Here is a 5,998-nt window from a genome sequence, read left to right as displayed (position 1 = left end):
CGAGGCGTGTTTTTGGCGTGGTGGCTGCCTTCACGCTGATGATGCAATTTCACCGCCTGCCTGGCAGTCGCAGGCGGCACATGTTCTGCTGCCACCGCCGGCCAGGTCCTTATCTGAGTGTGTCTTGCGGTTCGCCATGGACCTCAGGGTCCAACTTAAGGGATCGGGGTACCACAAAGCCTGTTACAGAAAACAGCTAGCTGCCACTCTCACTTCTCACTCACTCCGGGGCCAACTGTAGCCCGTCGTCTTCCTCGGCGCTGCCATGGTAATTTGATTCTATAGGTCTGACGACGGCAAAGCCAATATATTGTGGTGGGGTGAAAGTAGAGGATGGCGGGGTGGTGCATGGTGGGTAATGGATGACGGAAGCAGAGAGTGAGCAGGCATAGGATGTAACCACATGTTTCAGTGTGGCTCTATCGGGTTGGGCCTAGCTGTTTGTGGTTCCCATCTAAAACTAAGCAGGAAGCCGCATTGGAAAAACACAGAGCAATTCCTCCTCACAGTTATCACCCAGAAATAAAGAGGATCTACTGGTGCAGACATTACAGCCATGTTTGTCTCTGTATTCTATCAGCTGTGATGTGAAGTCACAAAGGAAATTCCACTGGTGAGAGCAATACCAATACTTTCACTGCTGTGGCTCATCTGGGGTCTTTCTCTCTCTCAAATACAAAACTTTTACTCAAAAAATCCTCCTGTTCTTTCCCCCTCTCCAGCACGCAAGTAACCGCAAGTAACCCCTCCTCCTCCCTCTCTACGCCGTCCCTTCCTCTTCCATGTCTGCAGAGTACGATGTGATCACAGCTGTGGAATATGGTCGTCAACATGGCTCTCTTCCCCGACTGTGTGAGGATAGGGACCCTCACTCACACGTAGAAAAATGTGTTGCCTTCCTGTGTGCGTGTGTGTGTGTACGTGTGTGTGTGTGTGTGTGTGTGTGTGTGTGTGTGTGGGCAGGCGTGTGTTCATGCATGTGTGTGTTTATGCTGCGGTGGGGCTGTGCCACTTCCCACAGAAAGAAAACACATGAGAACATCACCACCGCCTCACTCTCTCTCTCTCTGCCACTGCACTTCTCTCCATTCTCTCTCACCCCCTTCCCTCTCTTCTTCTCGTTCTTAAAGGTGCAGGGACAAAGTAATCGTGTCGAGAATATAATCACATGCTGCTCTCTGACCGCACCTCATCAGACCAAGTTTTTTTTCCAAACATTTCAAGATGCACCACCACAATTCAGTCTTCAGTATGAGTTCTTTATGTACTGTATGTCAAGGGAGACGGGTCAAAGAAATCTGTGGCGATCCGTTTTTTGAGGCGTGTCAGATTTTGCAAACAGAGACACATCATCTACTCATGTAATCCCTCATGTTTTGGTTTTTACTTCAATCCACGAATGGCGCTTACACTGACACGTTGGCCAGTGTATTCTGCAACACTTTGTGTCTCTCAGTTGGGAGAATTTGATTGTCTTTGCCGTATCTTCTCACGCCAAAGCTCTAAATTGTCGGCCGGTGGCCTCACAGTGCGATCTAGCAGCACCGCTTTGGAATGACGACCAAAGATTTCACCATGTTTCTCTTCAACGTCAACTCGCACGGTGGATGAAGAGCCTCGAGGCCGCGTTCATACAGACACAAGCAGCTTGTGATTAAACCAACTTCTTGTCGCTCCCAACTCGGCAAATAACGACGCTTGGTCTGTAGCCCTCGGCTTCTAACACCTGGGCAACAAAATTGCATTCTGAGGGAAATGTATCGTCACCCAGATTACGTTTGTTTTTGGGGTGTCATGAATTGGTTTAGAATCAAAGCGGTTGATGGGTCATACAAACACTCAGGAGACTGCTCTCTGTGTCCAGTATGAAATGAAAAGTCAACGTTGGCTTGTATTAACGTTATGTTAAACGTTTAATGTTACGTTCGTAACTTAAGTTACGAGACAAATGTATTTATTCAAGCCAAACCCTGATCTTTTGATAACCCTCGGCAATACGTTTTGCTGCCTAACAAACAGTTTTGTAACGTTAACCGTGTGTTAAAAACTGTGATGGAATCCAGGAGAAAACACGTATTTCTTGAAACATGATTGAGAATGCAGTATGCTGTATGGCAACATCATTTGTAGGAGCCAGGGTGGGAAACAACATTACCCCACCAACGCAGCCCAATGCATGTTTTTTCTTTTAATGCAGTGGTGTTTTTAATCTGAACGCCTGGTTAATAAGGCCTCATCGCTCTTGGGTTCAAGGTTCGATTGATGGTGAGGTGGCTTCATCAGCTGATAAAGCTGATAAAGTAACTGCACAAACAAGTTGAAAAGAAAAAGAGGAAAATGTCACACAGATCCCTTTTGCCCATTAAGGCTTTTGTGTTGTGGAACGGTGTTTTTAAAGTTTGCCCCGACTTTGAACATTTTTACGAGGCGGCCCAGAGTGAAAGATATAGGAGATGGATTTTTCTTATTATTGCTTTCATGTGTGGCTGCAACCTGTATCTGCAACGAGTGCCAAAGCTTTCTTTCTTTTCTTTGTCTCTAATTATGGCAGCGCTGAAGAGCACAGTCTTTCTTCATCACAGCAGAGGCCGGCAGTAGCCGCTGGGTGTCAGATGGATGAAGCAAAGCGAGGGGGTGGGGGGGTTGGGAGGGTGCCGGGTGTTTTGGGAATGGCACAGACAAACTTGGTGACCAAGTGGAATGACGCAAATCAAAACAGACAAACAGACAAACAGACAGGAAGGCAGATATAACAGCTGGTAGATAGGCACGCAGACAGACAGCAGAGCAGACAGACAGGTTCATTTTTGGGATAACAGAGCGCTTGAAGTTATGTAAGCTGGGGCTTAGAGCTTCGAAAATGTTTCAGCAGGAGTAGATGTTTATCGAGGCTGTGTTGTGCAGATGGATTTTTTTATTTTATTTACTGCTGCATACAATTTCCTACATGCTCAGTGTTTTGTTTGGTCTTTGCTGAGATATGTACTTTTTGCAATTACAATGTAAACACCTTAAGCTGAGCATTATTCAAACCAAGCAACCAAACAAGACCTGTTTGTTTGTGGAAGCATGATTTCAATTCAGTGACCGAAAAGCCGGCCGAGGATGTTTCACGTTAACTTTGGCTGAATGAACTATAGAGTGATGTCTTGCTTGCAGCTTCCTGTGTGAATTTCACATGTGAGACAGGATTAGCATCAATGATTTTGCCACATGAGCATTATCCGCTTTTGTCTCCCCTTCTCTGTTACATGCAAACAGATAAACTACCTATTGGCCTAATCAGTGACATAAAGAGAGATTCAAGAATTCTCCATAATGCATTTTAAAGTGCCATTTCTCCTCTCTAAATCAAGATGTCAAGGAGAAGGAGGAGGAGGAGAGGAAAGATGGACTGCGAGTGAAGAAGAAGAAGAAGAAGAAGAAGAAGAAGAGAAGAGGCGGATCAAGGGGCCACTGCGAGTCAAGGCTGACTCATAGGGATTGTAGGGCGGAGGTTTCATTGCTGTCTTGTGTTTGGTTGTTTCTGGGTTGTGTGTTTCTCTTTTTACTGGCCCTGGAAAAGCTCCTCCACCGCACACACACACACACACACGCACACATAACCTACACACACATGCAGGCTCTGGGGACGCCTCCTGAGGCAGGTGCCGAGAAATGGGCTGAGAAAGGCATCCATTCGCTCTGCGCTGAATTATTCAACCTGTGATTAATTACAATTTGGCCTCACAAAGGCAGGGGCTGGGGGAATTCCTCTGTTGGTCTGGACTGCAACTTATTGTGTTTTTCCTTCCCGTGCAGGCCGACGTCGGGTCGTAGCAGAGCAGAGACCTAACAGGGGTACTGGATGCCTGCACGTCTAAAGTGGACTCTCACTGCTGGAGCTATTGCATAACGTGACAGTCTTTAATGGGGGAAGGACTGCACTCTGCGGACTGAAACAGGGCAACAAGAGTTTAGCACACAATTCAGTGTATAGACATGTGGCCAGGAATGGCTTAGTGGTTCCTGGTTTTGCAATAACTACATTGCTTGCCTGAGTGAAAGCAAGGCCACCCAAAAGAGAAAATGACAGAGAAAGAGAAGCAGGAAACGACAGCACTCGCTTACCTCCGGGTTCCTGCCCAAATAGTTACGGGTTGCCAAAGTAAGGACACGCAATCATGATTTTCTTTTATATATCTCACATTAATCCCTTTGTTACCCTGATCAAGGGTAATTGATATCAGTGAAAGATATACTGCTGCAAGGCGTGGTCTCTATTACTTCAAACTGTATTACGGTTATTACATATCATCACTATCATTACCTTAAGCTTTTGACGTCAAACATGTATTTGATTTATCAGATGAATTAGCAGTTTTTATAGTTCACCTCAGCCATGTGGCATTAAGCCGGTCTGAAAAAGTATAATTTTAAGTGTCTTTATTGGTCTTGGTGAAAAGTCGTGACATTTTATCTTCGCTGTTGCGATATAGTCTCATTATTTTATTTTAGCACACTGCTTTTTCTTAATTTGGACACTTCCGTTTGCACGTCCATGTAACTGTGTACACTATATGTACTTACTTGCGCAGTGCGATCATTTCGCCAGGACAGTGTTGTCTCAAATCAAGCATGTCTGTTAAGCACTCACCGGAAATGTTTTACCTTTCACTTCTTCTTCCTTTTAATTGTAAATTGCAACCAGACAGAGCATTGCCGCCAACTTACATTTGTACAGTGCGGTGTCCACAGGAGCAACCGCTGCAGCTTCCTCGTCTGCCATTTGCTCAAGTTTGGTGTTCTCTTCCCTTCTGCTACGTAGCCAAGATGGCAACTACTGAGGGGGAGAAGTGACTTGGGTTCCACACACGTTGAATGTTTGGAGTACACCATCCAGATACTCTTAGTACACTGCATTTTGCTGTACTTGTCAGTGTGAACGCACGTATGCACTCAAAGTGCCGTCAAAATGTTAGCGATGCAATAAAATAACTGAACCTTTTCAAAATATGTGACCAATTCTGATTCTGTTATCTAATAAAAAACTGTCAAAAAACCCATTATGCACTATATACATTACAAAAATTCATTTTTCCAATGTTTTTTCCATTAGTTTTTGATGTATACGGACCAATACAATGTCAAAATTAGAACAAATTACAACAAGTTGAAGTAAATTAAACAATTTACACAAAACAAAATGTCTTCTTTGGTTCAATAACAACCCTGATGGTGTCCTCGGGGTCGTCTCGGCTTGGCCTGAAGGCTTTATTCTGAAGGCCTAGATTTCAAACTGGAGCTGTTGGGATTGAAAGAGGGTATGAAGGGTCTAATGAAAGATGCTATTTCGTTGCATTATGGGAAATGTAGGATGTAGGTTTTTGGAACTTGACCCATACTTCGGAATACATTTAGAATATCCCTGCTGTTTCAATTTTCATCATTCTTTTTTAAATCTGTCTCTTGTGAGCTCCCCAACTTTATAGAATTGCAATACAAACTCGTCGGAGTACCCCTTTAATTACAAATATAGAACACTAAATAATTGATTGCATAAATATTAACCACCTAAAACCCCCTTGCATTCTCCAGATCTGGTTCCTGGAGCCAGCGCTGTATCATACACTGATCTCTGTGAGCAGTAAACTGGCCTGATAAGGGAGCATGCTATAGGATATTAAAAGTTAAAGATCACAAGCACGTCCTGCCTTTAGGCCTGGTTGACAAACACCATAAACTTGTCTCACTTTAAGGATCTCGTAGCTAATCATAGATGCTATTATACAGCACACTGGGTGATATGGAACAACCAGTGTGCCACCTCTCTACAGCTGCTTTGTAATTGGAGTCGGAGGTGTAAGAGTGCCAGGGAAAGTGGGTTGCCCTCGGGTCATTGGGGTGTCAGAGTTGGAATGAATAATAATAACCAATCCCCTTTTAGCTAACAATCAGCTAAAGATCTCATCAGGACGTGGCTTTGTGCGAGACGTGAAATGTACAGTAGAAGCTGCGC

General features: G+C 44.4%; 1 long non-coding RNA gene across 1 annotated transcript; it reads left to right on the top strand.

Annotated features, from left to right (window-relative positions):
* Positions 1–481: 481 nt before the first annotated feature.
* Positions 482–5,045, top strand: LOC142946948 (uncharacterized). The gene is made up of 3 exons (XR_012953157.1): positions 482–613; positions 723–852; positions 3,357–5,045. It is a non-coding gene; the product is annotated as an uncharacterized LOC142946948 (long non-coding RNA).
* Positions 5,046–5,998: the final 953 nt, after the last annotated feature.

Source organism: Anarhichas minor, unplaced genomic scaffold (assembly GCF_050575085.1).
Source record: "Anarhichas minor isolate MPS153535 unplaced genomic scaffold, ASM5057508v1 ptg000010l, whole genome shotgun sequence".
In the NCBI taxonomy this organism is placed as follows: Eukaryota; Metazoa; Chordata; class Actinopteri; order Perciformes; family Anarhichadidae; genus Anarhichas; species Anarhichas minor.
The sequence above is the reverse complement of the archived record's forward strand: the minus strand, read 5'-3'. Positions and strand labels throughout refer to the sequence as shown.